The sequence below is a fragment of the Sturnus vulgaris genome, chromosome 21 (assembly GCF_052056855.1).
Source record: "Sturnus vulgaris isolate bStuVul1 chromosome 21, bStuVul1.hap1, whole genome shotgun sequence".
NCBI lineage: Eukaryota > Metazoa > Chordata > Aves > Passeriformes > Sturnidae > Sturnus > Sturnus vulgaris.
In genome coordinates this window covers 9,415,779-9,435,358 of record NC_142263.1, presented here as the reverse complement: position 1 = coordinate 9,435,358, position 19,580 = coordinate 9,415,779, and the positions used below count along the sequence as shown (strand labels likewise).

The following is a 19,580-nucleotide window of genomic DNA, read 5'->3' as shown; positions in this document are numbered from 1 at the left end:
CCTGAATACACTGCCAGTGCCTGGATTTTCACTATGCTGCCTTATAGCCCCCCTGCACGAGTTTCAGCTCCCTGATGTCCCTCCATGCCAGATGATTTTCTGACCCTTTTGCACGATGCACAACATGGGGTTTTGGCATTTGACTGTGAGCACTACCACAGCAACAACCTCTGTGCTAGGTGACAAATTGTTGGCAACATCCACAGGGGAGGAAATCCTCTCCTGGCTCTTGTCAGAGTGGCTATTTTAGCTTTGCCAACAGAGCACTGACAAGAGGATCAGAGGTTCTTCTAATGCCACCTCTTCTTTTCAGGTTAATTTATGCCTTGCTCTTCATGCCTGTTTAGTTAAGGACATGCTGCAGGTATGGAGAGAAAAATGTCACAGAATCACCACCTGGCTCCTCTGTTTTGATCCGGCTGACAAATGCCAGAACCTTTGAACAGCAGGTTGCTAAATAATAAACAGACCATGTCTTTAAAAACACCTGGTGCTTGCTTAAAATGGTCATTTTGTACCTGGTTAGTCCCTGGCACAGGTGCCAAGCTCAAAGGCAGAAGGTTCCCCTTTCCCTCCCCTGCCCACCAAACAGAACACCAACAAGTAGAAGACACAACAGCAATTAGGGGTAGTGAAAGGCTAGGATTCCTACCAGCCACAAGGAACATGAGCAACAACAGCAAAGCCCCTTTCTAAGCAGAAAAACTTCAGGAAAGGAAGGGAAAATAAATAAACAAGGATGAAAGAAATGCCCAGTGGCAACCATTTTCAGTGTGACCTAGTGAGCTTTCAACTTCAAACCAGTCAGATCAAGAGCTTCCCAGCGGCGTCACCCAGGGATCTGTCACTCACACGTCAACCTCGCTCACTCTGCCTTGTCTCATGCAGACACGCTGCCAGATACAGAAATATCATGGCCTTCTTGCATGACAAGGGAAACAAAACAACACAAAACCCCCTCAGCCCAACAGCCCTGGTGAAGCCCCAGAGCACTGACAAGCTGTGACCCCATTGTCCACAAAAGGGCAACGTCACCAGGCAGAGCAGGGAGGATGCAAACAGAATGGTAATTGGGAAACCATCTGCTATTAAAATGCAGCTCAGGCCAGAGCCTTCCAGTGAGCCCTTCCCACTGAGAGATGATGAGGCTGGGATTTACTGGGAAGAAGCAATAGCTGCCCTGGGTGCTTTGCAAATGGAGGGAAAGCATCTTCCTCCAGCTCATCATTTTGCTTCTGAGCAACTTACGGCGTTATTGAGGTGAGTGTGGGGCAAAATGGCTGCACCTCTGTCACGATCCGCTGTTAATACAGAGCGGGGCTCATGATGGTTCGTTTGATCTCAGAGGTGCAAACAGGCAAAATGCAGGGGACAAAATCAGTTTATTCAACAGCAATGCATTTTTATTGAATGCCAACAACTCAGTTGCAATAGAAGGGAAATATATAGGAAACAAAGTATAGAGAGAAAAAGAAGGGGATGGGAAAATAGCTACTAACAGACGAGATGGGCGTCCTCACGGGCCAGCCGCTAGATGAGTCTTCATCCGTGGGGAGATCTCAAAGGGTCTTCTCCAGAGGGTCGCTCTTTATAGTCCTTCTCCAAAGAGTGGCCTCTGGCCAAAAAGTGGGAAGATTTATAGACCATTGTGTGGTGCTGCAGGAGACAGGTATGGTCGTGCAGTACTTGCAGTATCCAGCTGGTACAGCACAATCTCCAGTTGGTACAACACAATCTCTGGTTGGTGCCATGACAGCACAGTCCAGTGAACACAATACACCACCACACAGTCACCTGACAAGCATCCATCTTGGCCAGGCCAGGAAACCACTGTTCAGAGTCAGCCTGGATGGGGCTCCTCGAGGTCTCCTTGCAATGGTCGAGAGGCAAAAAATGAGGGAAACTTCGGACCAACCCTTACAACCTCCACTATTGCAGCTCTCAGGGTACCAGGTTAGACACCAGAAATGACTGATGTGATTCAGAATGGGTGCCTCAGCCTGACAGCTTGGAAAGGAACCCAGAAGTAAAAGACTAATATTTTTAGGGAAGCGCAGAAGGCAAGAAGCAGATCAGAAAGGAGAGGAAGATGACACTATAGTTAAGGCATCAATATCTGACTAAATGTAATTCTACAAAACAGCTGTAAGTGACCCACAGTAATCAACATTTCAATTAGGTTTCAATGCAATATTTTATCCATAGCAGCCACACAGAAACTACACCTATTTTTGTCCAAACCATTTCTACCATATTAAAGGTAAGAAGTATTCATGGAGTCTGGAGACAGCCATTAGGAAAATATCTCAAGTATTTCGTGTATAAACTTGGCATTTATGGTCTGAAATAGGGACAGGCAGAGCTGATGAATCCTTGGCAGTTTCCTTGTTCAAGACAGATGAAGAACTCTGTAATTTCAGACTGATGCTGAGAAACTATATATACACACTGCCTTTTTCATGAATCTCTTAAACCAAGGAGTGAAAAATGGGCAGACATCCTCATGTTTTCAACAGTTTATACAGCCTCTTGCACACACTGCAAGTAGACTCAATAACAAGTGAGTAACAGCCACTCTCTAACAGAAAGTGAGACATTTTTCATCCAGCTATTTGCTACCAACCTTTGAACTTGCTGCTTTTAAACCCTAGCTCACCAGCCATTGGACAAGCTTAATTTGAGAATTAACAAGTATTTTGAAAACATTTACAGAAAAGCCAATATTGCACCTATGCACTTCCAGCATGACTGCAGAGAACGTACTGGTGGCACAAGGTGTAATTCATCCTCCATTTCTGGACAAAATGTTATCAGTCAACACCATCATGTAGTTATTACTGGGAAATGGCACATCTGACTCTCAGCTCCAGACAAAGGCTGCAAATGAAAGCATTTGATGATTTGAAAATACATTTGTATCAATGACATTCCTAAAAAAGCCATATAGGTGTTTCATGGCAGTATTTCCAGAAAGAAGCTCCCAGGGTGGCTATAAAAGTGTGTATTTTTACATAGAGTCAGCAACATCTTTCAAGGTGATGTTCAACATCTTTAAGCATATCTGCTTAGACACTAGAAAGGACACTAGGTGACACGTCATGGGTGAGAAATACCCAGAATAATGCACATCATGAACCACACAAAGGCTGAAATATGTCCTCCTAAGGCCTTCACAGAGCTGGCAATGGCAATGCCAGTAATGAGCTGAGGGGTTCATTAGCATGGCATCTGAAGAGAGTCAGCGACGCATGGGCAGCCGCGCTATTTCCTGCAGAGAGCTGGTTACCAGACAAGAGAAATGTGGCCTAGCTTGGCTCTTAATTCCTGCTGTCTCCTGCCCAGAACTGCATGTGAGCCTGTTCTGGGGTGGCCTGGTGGGGCCTGGTGGGGCCATGGAACCTGGTGGGGCCTGGTGGGGCCATGGAGCCTGGTGGGGTCTGGCGGGGCCAGGGAGCCTGGTGGGGTCTGGTGTTGCCATGGAGCCTGGCAGGGTCTGGTGGGGCCATGGAGCCTAGTGGGGCCATGAAGCCTGGCAGGGCCTGGTGGGACCATGGAGCCCAGCAGAGTGTGGTGTTGCCATGGAGCCTAGTGGGGCCATGGAGCCTGGCAGGGCCTGGTGGGGCCATGGAGCCTAGTGGGGCCATGGAGCCTGGCAGGGCCTGGTGGGGCCATGGAGCCCAGCAGGGTGTGGTGTTGCCATGGAGCCTGGTGGGGCCATGGAACCTGGTGGGGCCTGGTGGGGCCATGGAGCCTGGTGGGGCCTGGTGGAGTCATGAAGTCTGGCAGGGCCCAGCAGGGCCTGGTGGGGCCATGGAACCTGGTGGGGCCTGGTGGGGCCATGGAGCCTGGTGGGGTCTGGGGGGCCATGGAGCCTGGCAGGGTCAGGTGTTGCCATGGAGCCTGGTGGGGACATGGAGCCTGGTGGGGCCTGGCAGGGCCATGGAGCCTGGCAGGGCCTGGCATGTCCCCCATGCCGGTGGAGGCCTGGCAGGGACTCTGCCACCTCCCTGAGCCAGCTGCCAGTAGAGAAGCGGCCCCGAGCGTCTCCCACCAGTTGGCAAACAAACGAGACATCGTGTTTGTGCAGTTCAAGCTGTGTTGCCAAATTCTAATAGAGCGAGAGTTTCTGTAATCCCGAAAAGGGGCTATGTGATCCTTGGAAACAAGATGCTCTTGTCTGGCCTTCCATTCATTTTGTAAAACATGTTAAGTTTAATTTCAGTGCTTGGAGCTGCAGCTGGCTGAGGAGCAAAATCACATTCATGTGTTAAAAAAAGAACTGGAAAGGGATGCAAGCTGCTAAATTTTGATACTGATCTGCAGCCAGCCTCCAGAGAATGGCTCGGTCAGGACTTCTGGGCTTTTTCCACTAAACAAGCAAAATGTGACTCCATTTTTTACAGTCACTAAACCAGATTTTCTGTCATTTCTTTTACTCAGTATAGGTAATATGCAAAATTAAACATGTTTCCTTTCCAGTGAAAAACATCCGTGCCCCACATCCCTCTCTCTCCACAGTTCTTGGGATTGGTCCTAGCAGTGCCAGCCAATTCCCCCTGCTGCTGCACCAGCTGCAGAATTAGACTTTCAGGGCAGGAATTTCAGGAATGAAGAAATACCTGGTGTCATTCAAAGCAGCTAAGCAGAGATTCCCTGACTGATGGCAGACATTTTCTTCCCATAGCTACTGACCTCCCATGTTCACCCCTCCAAATTCCCTGGCAATATTAATTATACACCTATTTCCAAACCCACTGGGCCAAATCCTGATCATAAGAACTGAAACAGGCAGAGAAATATGTCATCTTGCCAGTCACCAAACGAGATGTGGCTGAGGAAACAGTTCAAACTCATTGTCAAACCCACACCAAGCTGTAGTGCAACCACAACCACCAGCCAGGGATGAGGTAACAACCACTTTTCTAATTGTTACTGCCTTCTGAGGTCACCCTGTAATCCCAGACTCTTTGGAATCCGATCCAGGGCCACTCCAGCCTTTCTAAGTCTTTCTAGAGAGCTGAACAAACCCTGGTTCAAGTCCCTGTGAGCTCTTCATGTGTCAGCCTAATCCAATGAAATGAAACTTTGCTTTGTCCCAGCTGCCAGGTAACTTCCCTCCTGTGAGGAGTCTTACTTTGGTACAGATCCCTCACATGTTTCCTATACTCCATGAGTCATTTACTTTTAACACAAAATCACTTGTCTATTAAAAGTGTCCATTTGCAGCAAAGGAACACTTTTTAATTTCCATTAAACTGAGAACCATGGGGCTTGAAGCCAAATTAATTCTCCTACACCAAGTTAAAAATGATCCCCTAAATGTTATGATGCCTGCCATGTTTGGTTTCTATATTTATACCTCAGGCATACAGTTACTGACAAAACTAAAGGCACTGAAAAGAAAGAAAGAATTCCCCTGAAAGAAAACAGACTGCAGCATTTTACAGTGTTGGAAATCTACTGAATGTAGACACATAAAGTATTTTTAAAGCCAAAAAGTCAAGATCTACAAGCCTTTGGAGCTGCTCAAAATTTTGTTAATGAATTTTACTTTGCTGGCTCGTTAATGGACCAAGACGCTCAAGTGAGAGAAGCTTCTGGAATAAAAACTGGTATGGGCAGGAAAAAGGGGAGAGAGGGAGAGGAAGAGCTGAGGCAACAGCAGAGGCTGAAGTGAGGAGTCAGCTCATACAGCTGGACCTCAGGACATTGCCTGTGCATCTGCCTCACTGCCCCAGGTGACCAGAGAGACTTTCCCACCAACAAATCACTTCTTGGGAAATACCCCCTCCCCAGGCAAGACCCCCACACTGCTGCCAGCAATGAAAGGCCCATGCAGGGCAGTGGCACCAGGATCTCATCCTCAGAAAAGCAGCTTTTCATTTCACTTGTTTTATGAAGTAAGCAGTCTGGCCAATAGTGCTGTCCAAAGGCTGAGCACCTTCCTGCCTAGTGTTCAGCTTTTACTCCAATATATTTGTACCCTCAAATCTAGATTCCATTTTACAGCTCCCGTGTACCTTGTCTCACGTGTTTTCAGAATGTCACAGTATTTTCCATCACTGCTGCACAATACTGAGTAGTTCAAAGAGCTGGCTGAAATGCCATTTTCCCCATTACATTCAGAGCACAGACAAAATCTTTCCTTCTATTTGAAATATTATTTTTCAAGTTCTTATAAAGGCTATAAATGTAATTTTTTTTTAAGGTAACAGAAATTCAACTCTCTGAAACATCCAATTTCTCATCTAGTCACATATTTCGTGTTATATTTGGGTCTCATTTACCTGTTTCAGCATGCTGAATGTCTAAGTTTTCCACACTTCAGACATCTCTGATGCCATGGTCTGACTGTAACAGCTCCCCCAGCCCACTGACAGCACTTGAGTGGAAGTGGCAACAGGGCTTAAATTTTTGTTTAATCTTTTTGTTAAAAACCATCCACAATGACAAACAGAGGAGACAAGGAGGCTTCATTTCCATAGTGGAATCTGTCTAAAATCTGATGACACTGGAGTTATTCTGGACCTCTGAGGATGCTTTTGTTTGGATTCTTGGCTGCTTTCCAGCCACTCCATCTTTTCTTGCTGGACACTGCTCTACAGCTTGCAAACAGAAATGCTTCTTCCCATCTTATTTCCTATGTTGTTTCAAGCATTCATTTTACTTATTCTTGCTGGGAAGTGTTTGGAGCTGAACTAGAAAAGGATGAACTCTTCTTCAGCCTAAAAATACTTAAGTGGCTTGTAGGCTAGCTTAAAAAGCCCTAACATTTCCATCTCAAACTCTGAACCTAGCCATAGATCACACGAATACCTTTATTAAATATAAAATGCAGGGCTAAAATATCAGCTAAAAAGGGAGTTTGTAGCACCAAGGCCAGGAAACTCTCAGCAAAGCTTATCTTCAGTACACTCAGAGCACCCAGAGACTGCAAGGGGTGGGTGTTCTCTAAGCTTCCTCCACTTGTAAATAATGGATTGCTGGAGCAGAATGTTCTGAACAGAAATACACAATTTTGATTGACACCTGCAATACAGCAACGTCTTAAAGAAATACTATTTCTCTGCTCTGTGGATGGATGTCTCTAGAACCCCAAAATATGGAAACCTGCCTCATTCTTACCATGTCTCATCATCACTGGAATTCTCTTCTCACTGTTGCTTCCTAACTTCATTGCCCAGTCCACACCATCAGAGAAGCAGAACACTTAGTAAAATGCAAGAGGTAAATAGTTGCTAGGTTTTGTCCCAAATAAATTTTAGCCTGATAGTGAGAAATAGTTTATTTCTGTGTGAGATTTTTAACACCTAACAACAGCTAACATATGGTAAGACGCTGGTATTTGGGGGCCCTGCATTCCAGTGACATAAAACATTTAGTCCTGAGGTTTCCATCCAAGCCTTAATGAAGAAAAGTGTGGTCTAAAAATGAGATCCTGTATGTCATTTTGTACACCTCAGGGTCATCTGTGGTTGCACACAGGGATTTAATTCAGGACCATCTCATTTCAGGTTAATGTGAAACATGGAGCTGAGAGGATGAAGCAACTAAGACTAGAGTCTTTTTAAGCAGCAGTTAAGTCAATCCCTTTAAACTTTACAGGGGATTTACTTCAGGAGAAGCTTATTTGTGTGGTGACCAGATCTCTGCAAAACCTTGGCTTCAGATGATGAAACGTGGGATAGGTTGGACACATCTTTTGTTGAACATGAGCCAAGGAACACGTAGATTTGACCTGATTAATATTTTCAGATAGAAAATATGCACAGGCTGATAACAGTGCAAAAGTTTTGACCTCAACTACCAAAGCACATTTGCTGACTTTGGCTGACTTTCTCTTTCAGATTTGGAGTTTGAAGCCCAATACAGGTTGAATGTATACAAAGCAAAAGTGGGAGAAAAATAATATTTGCACAGAGCTCTGCAAACTGACCCATACTCAGCTCTAATGAGAACATAATGATTTATCCAGCTGCATAAAACAGAGGCAAGAAGCATAAGAGGAATGCCTCTGCTTTCCTAATTTTTAAAGATGTGTTTGGATTTCAGCACACATGGGAGATTTTTTTTTTTTCCTGAATGCATGCATGTACTCTTCTAAAAGTGCACCACTAGCATTTTAAACCACATTAAAACATGCTTAAGCCAGAATGGAAGGTTTGCTTCCACTGAGAGCAATAAAAAAGAAAGAATACCAACCCATAAGACTGACTTTATAAATCTTTGGATTATCCTGCAGTCTGTGGGGTATCTTCTGTCTAAACTGCCGGCAGCCCCAGGGGGATAGGGATGGATCGTCCCGTGCCCCTCCCCAGCAAACAGCCCGAGCCGTGATTATTGCGAGCTCTGGGAGACACACTGAGCACTGAGCCGAAATGTTTGTGTGTGTCAGATCAATCTTTTCACTGAGCAGGACAGCTGTACTCACAGGGGGACCACCAATCATCCCGCTAGGAACTGCTTCTGTCCTTCAACAGGCAATTAACGTGAGTCCATTACAGCTCCCCCGAGGCCCCCGGGGGCTGCAAAAGGCATCGACTGAAAGGTCAGAAACCTCATGAGGACAGGAAAGAAGCTGTGCCTGGCGAAATGGAGTGGAAAGCAGTAGCTATTTGTCACCCGTAATTCAAAAAAAGGGGGGAGGGAGAGGCTTAAGGGGGTCCAAGCCTTGAGCACCACTGCGAGCACGTGGCAATGGGAAGAGCAGAAATAGGAGCTGCAGGAGATTCTTCTGGGACAAAGATTTTATCCAGTGTGGAGGTGGAGGAAGAGGCAACAGACCCAGAAAACCCAACCCAACCGATTCTACAAAGAAACTGGAAATGAAAAAGTGCCCAGGCTGATTAAAAAACCACAGGAAAGCTCCGGGTAAGGAATCCCTAGGGGCTGAGGTTCACCACCAGCACAAACATTTCAGGAGAGAACCAACAAGGAATTAAGTGACCAGAAGCACACAGAGAGTGGCATTCATGAGTACCAACATTTTCCAGAAAAAAAGCAACTGCTTCAGTTCAGTGGTGGAAAAGCAACAAACATGGTGGCTTGGAGAATCTGTTACAGATTGCTCTCTATTTCTGTTTGAGAGTTCTGGGCAAGACCACAAAATGATTTACATGTGGAGGTATCAGTTGATTCCCCACACAAACCTCTCCAGGTACACCATCAACCAGCCCTGGCAGTTTCCCAATGCAATCAAGTGATTGCCAGGTGGGTGACCAAAGGAGGAGAATCAGCCAATACAGAATATTTAATTTGCACACAAGTGCAAGGAAGAGTTAGACTAAATTAGTTCATTATGTTAATTGGGAATAACTTTCAACCAGTTCACTGGTTAACTTTCACCCACAGCACCCAGTGGGAAGTGTTATCACTGTTGCTCTTTCCTGTGATAAAAATATTTCTCAGAGATCTGGCAGTACCTGTGCAATCAACAGAACAAGCTGGAATATGGCAACTGTTAACTATTCAACAACAGAACTTAAAAAATGAACAGCAAGAATCAAAATAGTGAAAAATTGTCAATTTCTTTGTACATGATTCTCAAGTATTTGTGTAATTGTAATTTTACTTGATGTACAGACCTAGACTGCAAAAGAAAAAAGGGCAGGAGGAATAAATAATTGACAAATCAGGTGTTGATATGTCCTGTCTTCAAATGACTGTGCAGGGACTGCAGACACCACGAGCTGCACTGCCTGCAGACAGAAACCACAGTGGGCTTTGACTCCAACTGCAGCATCCAAGATGTCTTAGATTATGTAACATTTCTGTATTCTACTTTCACTCAAAAGAAATACTGGTGACTGTGTTCTTTGTGGAGAGCTCTGCATCACATGTCCAGATTATTTATGATGGTATAAATGAGCTTGCAGAGCACCCATCACCCAGGGGCTGGCAGGCCTGCAGGTCACTGAGGGTGGGTTGGGTGTCCCACTGTCAGCTTTACCAGGCCTCCCACCTACAGAGAGCCCAGGCAAGGGCAAGAATGTCCCCATGGATGTCACCATCCATTCAATCACCTGTAGTCCCAGCATCACAGGGAGGTCATGGTGTATTTCTTCCCCATTTCCACAGAAAATTCTGTTTTCTATCTCCTCCTCCTGTCTCTTATTTTCTGGGTTCAAACTTTGTTTTCTCTCTGCCTTCAATATTTGATGTGCACACGCACAGTGTGTGTGTTTTTATCTACATCTAAATATCTATACATCTATCCCCGAACTTTTCTTTTTAGTAAACACATATTGTGGATTCAGGTAAATTGCAATTACAGAAACCATTTTGTTCTAATATTAACTGTCTTGTCCCCTCTCCCTTGTGCTCCCCTTCCCAAACTGTCTCTGAGCACACTAAGGGCTGTCAGGTAGGTTCATTCCCAGGGCTGCCTGCACTCCTGACACCCAGCACACAGGCCTTTATCTCTGGCAGCAGCAGGCTGATGTTTAAAACAAGCTGCCGATTAGTATCCAAGACACCAGTTAACAAGACAGTTTCTTCTAATGGCTTGTATTGATGAATGAATTAATGAAATTCCACAGGTTGTTTATGTGTGGAGAGTACTGGTGTGACACCCCTGGCAGCACACAGACAGCGGTGAAGGTGACACAGGTCACCAGCCTGCCCTTCACACACTGTCTAGACAGTCCTGCAGAAGCCACCTGGGCAGAGCCACAGCCCAGGGGAGCTCAGGGCACCACTGCTGGCTGCAGCCACTCCAGTATGGCCCTGTGCTGCCATTTAGGAAAGCTGGATGAACAAATGTCTGGCAGTTTATGGGATAAACTCATCCAAAGTGCCAACACTGCGGGGAACTCACTCTGTTTTACCTTTGAAATGACACTTGAAAGCTTCAGTGGTCAACCCACATTTATGCATCCAGAAAGACACATATTGAGATGAAGATACCGAGGCAAGCTTGCTCTGCCTTTAATTAGAAGACCATTAATATCAAGTGCTCAATTTTATCTCCTATCAAGAAAAGCTTCTACTTTTTAAGGGCACTTGAACTTTTCTAGGAGCACGAGCAGCAGCATTCGATTAGAACATGAAGTAAATACTAACAGCATTGACAGCATTATTGCCTCCTAAAGGCAGATCTGATGAGCAGGAAACAGATTTGCACATATATGCACTACTTTGGATTGGTAGCAGAAGGTACAGATATGCAATTGTGTAGTGTCAAGATCTGGGTCCCAAAACAAGCTACAGCAGTGCTGGAACCCAGGGAACACCCTGGGTGTGCTGAGAGCTTGTCTTCCTAAAGATAGTTTGGTTTGCTCAAATCAATAAAACAACTTTTTCCCAGTTAACTGAATGAGAGAGACATGTCTCTGACATCAGAGAGCCAGAGACTCCACTCAGCTCTGGGAACTTTGCAGTGAGACCTCAGAAATTCAACTGAGATGCAGACAGGGCCCAGGAATGAGGTGCCTTAACTTTGGCCACAACAACATGTATAAAAACACTAAGACTGAAACAAGTATGAGATGCACAATGAGTGCATGTTTTATTGACAGGAGATCATAAATTGTGTGTACAACCCACCCAAGCTGCCTGTCACCTCCTATCCTCTTCCCTCCAAAAGAGATAAAATTATAAAACCTTAGTGATTCAAGTCCTTCATTCATTATTTGGGGACAGTTCTTTGTGAACTCAACAGGCATTTGTTTGATTTATTCCAAATTCATGAGGCTGTTGAACACATGACCAGTCCTGGAGATGAAGCTGACATAGCTTGTCTAACTGTGGACATAAGAGGAATGTGAGACTGTGGATAACTGAGAGTCTATGGTGGCCAAAAAGCAGCAATTTGATATGAATAGCATGCGGAAGAGAAGCAACCCAGTGAGAAAACAGGTATGGCTATTTTATTTGAATTCAAGTGTTTTAAGCATGTTAAGGAAGAAAGTTTTTACAATGCAGGTGGTGAGGCCCTGGCACAGGTTGCCAGGGAGGTGGTGGCTGCCCTATTCCTGGAAACATTGGAGGTCAGTCTGGATAGGGCTCTGAGAGACCTGGGCTAGTTGAAGATGTCCCTGGCCATGGCAGGGGGGTTGGAGTGGATGATATTTATTTTACAAACCACTGTACATTCCACCATTTTATTACTGCCTTCCTTAACCAGAAACCAACACGTGCTGGAGGACGTAACACTGTGCAATCAGCCCTTCACAGAGAGATGGAGGACAGATTTGCATTCAACTAACTGATCAAATGTTAAGAATTTCTTAATTGCCTTAATAGTTTAATTTTATTTGTCTCTAATCTAATTAGTGAAGAGAAGTGTGCGTGGGGGGAGCTGATTGAAGGGGAGGGGAATGCCTTCATGTCTGCAATGTAGAAACCTTCCCCTCCCTCCCGGCCTCAGTGCAGGCAGTGCAGGTGTCACCAGATCCCTGTTTCCTCCTCATTATCCCACTGCCTCGCTGGACTGTCTGTTCTTGGAAACTTCCTTTGAAGGCTTTAATAGCAGCATTCATTTCTGCTGCAGATAAGGTGAGTCCAGCTTTTTATGCGTGGTAATTTAATAGGAATTCAGGTCTAATTTAATAGATCCTTTATGTCTCTGTCAAAGGCTGTTACCATTGATTGGTGCAATGGCTCACACAAGTCTGTAAATACATTAATCTCTTGAGAGCCTGTGACAACAATGCCATTCACAGCATGAGCAGTACAGATGGACAAACCTGTACTGCACACACGAAGGACTGACTGAAAACTTACACTGAATGAAGCCTGAGAAACTCTGAAAATCAGGGTATTCCCTGCATCAGTGAATGCTTCCAAATACTAAAGCTCCAGAAGCATCAGGCTGACTCAGTTAATGTGTGCCAACACATGTTCCAGTTTAATTTACAGGCTCTCTCCCTCTTTCAGGAGCCCAGCCTGCAAAGGAAGGACCAAGTGACAGACCAGGTGAGAGAGACCCATCCTGGTGATGAAACCTGGCTGAGACATCCAGGGACAGAGCCTCTGCACACTGCTCACACACAGCACATACTGATGTACTCGGTATTTATTCACCTTTTTTTTTCTTCCTGTCTACACCTTCTACAACACTTCACAGTATAGGAAACACTGCATGGGACTGACTTCCTGCCAGATGCTGAACATCCACAGCTCCAGCTGCTCCAAGAGGCCACCGAAGTGCCCAACCCCTCAGCTGAGGGCTTTGCAACACCCAGCATGGACTTTTTTCCTTCTGAACAGCTGGCCATCACTGGTAAATGTACATTAATACAAGGAAGGAGATTCATTAAGGACTGATCCAAAGGCATTCTGTGCAGCACAGCTCATGTCCTTTCCATTTCAAAGGCAGCCTGTAAGAGAGCTGGGTTAGGAGGCAGAAGGAAAACATCATGGCAGGAATATCAGTGTATTTTGGATGCAAAGCAGAAGCTTATCTGTTTTACTACTGCAGCACCAGAGAAAATCAATTTTGACACAGAACTGCCACTTTACAAGAAAATAACTATACTTTCCAATAACCTAATCTGTGCAAAGCCTACTGAAAATTCCCTAAAGAACCAGTAGTTAAAACCTCCATTAAATCAAAGGGTTTAATATGGGAAGGGAAGAGAGGATGCAGTTTGACTTGGGAATGTAATGGACTCAGTGGGGAAATAAATATGTTGTTTTATGTGTACAGTTACAGAATTTGAGAACACAGCATTCATTTCAAAGGGAATTCTCTTGCTGTGCAACTTATTCCTAAACAGATGTGATTTTTGCTTATTCAAAAACATTTAGGTAACAATTACAGCATAATAAATTATAATTGCCATCATCTTCCAGCCATGCTATGACTTCTATGCAAACACAAAGAAAATGCAATTATATAGAACCGTAAATCCTATTTTCAGGTAGCTTAGAGCACTGACAGAACACTTGTTTGTTCTCCTTAGAATGAGCAATACTTCAAAATATCTATCTATCTATCTGTTAGGAGGCCTGGCAGCCTGGTAAGGTCTGTCTTACACAGCTCCTGCTCAGACAGGGGCCCAACTCTAAGGAAGTTCATTATCTTTTGGAAGGTGATATTTTACTCTTAGGTTTTATATTTGGAATTTGCTTAAATTAGTTTCTAAGCTGACATATTAACTAAGCAAGGCAGGGCTGCTGTTTGAATACTGAAGGAAGAGAAAGTAACCAGAAACTGAGTGAAAAACAGGATTTTCATGATTGAATAGTGCAGGAGATCACACAAGAACCGAGCAGTTCATATAAACATAAATCATTCGACAGCATTTCAGAGAGCTGCAGCTTAGGGGTGGAATTCTACAAGATAACTCAAAAATAATCCCCTTGCAGTCTGCAACTCTTCTTTAATTAACCTTCATACGTTTCCTAGATATCACTAAAGTGTTACAGCAGTTGTGTTAGAAATCAAACACAATTTGTTATAAAACACAACTTCAATTATAAATAACCAAACATTTATAACTGATACCTGTTTGAAGCCTGACTCTGAAAAATAAATAATATACATTCTGTATTTATTTAATAAAGGAGACTTCATGTGCAGAATGAAGGGCTGTGAAGTCCTTCAGTCAGTCACAACCCACATCTACACCAGTGTGACATGGAGAAACACCACAACTTGGAAAATCTTTGCAGAAAAACACAGAAACAATTCCCAGCTCTGGGGAAGGTCCCCACTGAGCTCTGCTTCTCCCCAGACTGGTGAGAACTCTCCTGAAGCAGACAGCCTCATACTTGCATCTCAAGGTTTCCAAAGCAATGTTTCAGAACAATCTGAATCTCAGGAAAGAATTTTAAGGCTGTGAAAGGGATGCTGTCAAGTTAAGAACTATTTTATCAGCATCAGTTTTAGATAAAAATGTTGCTTTTCTCCAAGAAAGAGCAGCAGGCCAAGGAGGAAGGAACTACCATCACTGACAAAATCCAGCTGTCCCCCATCAGCACTGTTTCCCTTTCCACCTCATCTTTCATCACTTCTTTTGTTTCCTTTAGAAAAATATTTATTCTTAACAAGACACCTGGGTTGCATTTAACTTTCTACTGAGTAAAATGAAAATCAAGTTCACACTCCACTTTCAAGGAGAAGAGAGGGAAGATGATGAAATCAAACAAAAAAGTCTTTAAAAGAGACTTTTTTTCCAAGACCTTGGGAAAGAGTTGAAATTACAGGAGTCAAACAATATATTTTATATGCTGGGCCATGTGGCCTACATCTAATGCTTTCAAAAACCCATAGGGCAGAATGACTGTCAGAAATTAATTTAAATTGCTGGTTAATTGTGATCCTTCACAATCATTAGTAACCACTGCATTTAAAAGGCACAGGATTTAATGGCCTGCTCCATTTCAGAGCTAGAGCAGAGGAATCCATTCTCAGGGCTGGTGAAGATTAACTGATCCCATATTAACTGAGCTGAACACTAAGTAAATCCTGGAGAAATAGAGTTCCTCTGGAACTCTTGGAATTTCATCAACACAGAGGAGCAGTGGGCACAGCTCTAATATCAGTGAGAGACAACAGCATATCCCAGCTGGGAACTGCCTTTGGTGCACACATGGGTACAGGTCCCCAAAAGTGGCACAGAAGGGGACACAGTGAGGGCAGAGCCAGGTGCTGTCACTCCCTGGTCAGGTGGCTGCTCCACACTCCTTCAGCATTCCCTTTTCAGCCACTTTCATAGTTTGGTGATGGCAGGTGGCAGAACTGTTTGTACTGGCAACTACAGGGAACAGTTCTTCTGCAAAATTACACATTTAAAGAATTGCAGGATGCATATTTGATTTGTTCTTCTGACAAAAGTTAGCAATCACATCAGGACCTGGAGCAATACCAGGAGAATTTATCTAAAACCACAGTAATATTGTCTGACTTGGAAGCACCAGGAAGTTTTTCCTTTAGCCTAAGACATGGCTCTGGTGTTGAGGAGTTTATTGCTGCTCTGCATTTGGAGTTTGTCTCACAACCTCCTCCCTTTTAATGTTCCTCATTTTGTTCATCTGCTCCACTTTCTGACGTGTCAGCATCCTGCCTCAGATGTGCAGGAGATTGAAAGGTGTGCCCTGTGGGTTACACTCTCCCTAAATCATCCGTGATCTATTCCACTTGGCTTAAACGACTGAGTCTCATTTGCACAATTGCCCTATTAATTTACTCACCATTGATTTATATGACTTTTGCTGGAAATCTTCCACCAAACCTCTATTTTACATGCTCTCTCAAAAGCTCCCTTCCAGCTTTTTTCTCCCCCATCATGTTCCTTGTCTCATTTCTCTTCCATTTGCCGTCATTCATCTGTCTCTTATCTTCTTCCTCCCTCTCCCTCCCACTGTTCTGTCTTCCTTCCATTTCTTCTCTGTTCTCCTCCATTTCCCCCCTCCCTGCAAGTCTCCCTCCTTGCTCCACAGCAGCTAATAAATCTACCAGAAAAGCCCAGAAGCCCCAGAAGATACAGGTGTAAAGGCAGAGGAGCATAAATAAATCAAGATTCCTTGTGAAGAAGAGCAACAGCTGTGACTTCCTTTTGGCGAGCACAAAGACTGATGGGTGACCATCATTATCTGTCTTGCAGCACTTTACCTCGTCCTTGTATCTTTTTGTCTTCCTGAGAGGAGCTCAGTCTCTCGGTTCAGATTTTATGGCTACTTTCACCCTCTCAGTAGATCACATGCCCCTGGACTGGTGCCCTGATTACCAGTTTCACTATGAAAACCAAACCTTCCCATCTGAACAGACAACAAACTGCTGGGCTTTGATAACAGGCATATAAAAGTGCAGGTATACATTATAAAACACAGACAAATGTAACCACAGAACAGAGGCATTTTCCAACCCTCATGACTATATGCTCTGTGTGAAAACCAATAAATAAATGCAGTTGTTTCTAAGCTAAAAGTCTCGTTCAGTTTCTTTCATTCAAATTTTCAAAAGAAAAAAAAAAGGACTGAAGTGCAGAGGGTTAGACTAAGAGAACTACAAAGATTTTTATATTCATAGTGGGTAAATAAAGAATCTAATCTTAATGCCACACTCTACAGGGCAAAGACAACGAGGAGAGAGAAAAGTGTAGGAAGGAGAGGTTCAAAGACCAGCAGATCCCAAAGAGCAGTTGGTGTACACAACATAAATGAGCTGCTCAGCCTGGAAGTCAGGGACAATTGTACAAAGTCTCCAGATGTCCTCAAGACACCTGGCTGTGCCCTTCCAGCAGAGCCCTGAGCACAGCACTGCCCTGTGCAGTCAGAGGGTCTCACTGCTGGAGTAACCCCTGACATGGACTGAGGGGCCCCCAGGCAGAAGCAAACCCTGAATGTGAGCATGAACCTGTTTTTACTCGTGGCAGACACACAACCTCCCTTTAAGTGCATTGTGCAGATTTGCAATAAATGCAAACCAGCCACGGTTACCAGTCAGTCACGTTGCTTGCTTGAATGAAGAAAAATAAAATCCTCCTCCCTATGCAAGAAAGATTTAAAGACTGAGTTGAAAAATTCTCCACCTCCTAAACCCAAATTAACAGCTGGGCTCTGAACTGGACAAGGCCACAAACTCTCAGCACTTGGTTATTTTCTGAAAAATAGCATGGAACTCCAAAGTAATGACAGACTTCTAGAGATAATATGCTGCAATAATACAGTATGTGAAGTTACCCATTTTATTCTCAACCTAATTTCTATGTAGTTTGCAATTTTCAGATTTAATAATGTAGTTGAGAAAATACAAATTGCTTGTATTACCCACATATTTACATTGAACTGTACATAGCATGCAATTACAGTCAATGGTTACTATGGAATTACTGAGTTTCTGCACAGTTCTGTGTGTCCTGCTCAAGAAAGTGCCAAAAGAATCTTTCAGTGTGCTGAAGCACAACCCACAGTGATGTGGAAAAAAAAAAAACAAAAAAAAAACCAGGGACATCCCTTCAGACCCTGTCTGGACAGCAATGAGGTAAGCATAAGCAAAACTATCCATGCAGAAGGATTGTCAGCTTTCCTTGGTCCCCAAAGTCCTACAAAGGAGCACTCTGCAGTTCCTGATTAATGTTCCAGACCTCCACTGAAAGGGATTTTCTACTGCTCTACCTGAGCTCCTGTCCAAGAAAATTGATTTTGATTGACTTGTCCTGACCTGAGCTCTTCTGGAGAAATTAAGGTGGAAGCTTGCCAGTTCTCTTGGAAGGACAATGCTTGTTTTTCGTTTCCTTTACCACTTTTAAAAACACACAGACAAGACTTACATATGGTTGGCTCATCTCCGATGTCTGAAGGTCTGAAGTTTGAAGGTTAGAGCTAATCTTAGCTATGGCATTTTGTGCTGAAGTCAGAACACAAGTAGTTTACAAGAAAATCAGCTTTAACAAGTGATCATAGAAACAGAACAGGAAGAAAAGTATTATTGGTATAAAATAAATGGAATGATGATCACTAAGAACTGTAAAATCCAACAACAATATGCTGAGTAGAGACAGCACTGCCAAAACAGTGAAGATTAGAGAGGTCTACAAGACAGGAAACCAAGTGATTATTTCTGATTTTACCTGAATTGCCAATATGACCTTGGGTTAAGTAATTTGTAACCTACTGGTGTTAGAGATTTGAAGGAGGTGCTTGGGATGGTCTGGGCTGTGGTGTGCCAAAGAACCTCAGGGTAATGTCAGCTGTTAGAAAAGGTTTCCTCCACACTAATATCCAATATTACAAAATTAAACCAGTTCATCTGGCTGCCCAAGTAAACAGGTTTGCAGCCTCCTTCCTGGGCCCTGAGCTTATAATTGGATGCTGAGGACTATCAGAGTTGCTGGGAATCCTGGATTTCCACTTCCCCAGGAATGGAATGTCGTGTGTGCTGGTCATCCTGAAATCCTCCTCATAAAACCAAGGTTCAGGTAACAAAGAATGAGCTTCAGCTCCTGGCACAGCTCTGGGGCTGAGGGAGGGACACAGGGAAGCACATTCCCAGCTGGCTGCAGTCTGAAACCTCGGTCAGACTCAGCCCCTCCTTGCCAAACTTCTTCCAAGTCCTCACTTATGTGGAAGAGCAGCACCTGCAGCAATGTGACAACTCTGGGTCCAGGGTGGAGGCTCTTCCTGCCCAAACTCCAAACTGATGCTGGTGAACACTGTGCCAGCTAATTGGCTCAGTTAATTATAAACCAGCCATTAGTGTTGAGAAAGAAGCATCCCATCTAATTTTTAAGGGCAAGGACCACCCACCTGTGCCTGAAATCTCCATACATTGGAATATATATTATATGAACTATAAATGTCAAGCCTTGTTCATCTGAAGACACAATTTCCAGCAGCTCTGAGGTGAAAAGAGAGCTGGAGTTGAAAAAACCCTCTGCTGAGCTTGAAAAGAGCAGGAAAATGAATTTAAGTTTCTCCTTTTAATATTCAACTTACTTGACTGAGTGACTTGGTTGTCACCTGCCGAGATTATTTTTCATCTTTGAGGTTTTTATATTTATATATATATTTTTTTTTACTTACAGATATATAACACCTCAACCAGTAGGATTCCCATTTCTGATTCATCTTTTTTTGCACTGTATGTCCAAACAATGGATGATTTTTGTAAAAAAATCCTTATTGTGTAAAGC

At 43.9% G+C, this 19,580-nt stretch overlaps 1 protein-coding gene and 1 long non-coding RNA gene across 4 annotated transcripts in view; one reads left to right on the top strand and one right to left on the bottom strand.

Annotated features, from left to right (window-relative positions):
- Nucleotides 1-19,580, bottom strand: part of AUTS2 (activator of transcription and developmental regulator AUTS2) — a 764,728-nt gene that overhangs the window by 303,589 nt on the left and 441,559 nt on the right. The gene's annotated exons all lie outside the window — the stretch shown is intronic.
- Nucleotides 1,144-9,832, top strand: LOC148221520 (uncharacterized). The gene is made up of 2 exons (XR_015807939.1): nucleotides 1,144-1,260; nucleotides 7,848-9,832. It is a non-coding gene; the product is annotated as an uncharacterized LOC148221520 (long non-coding RNA).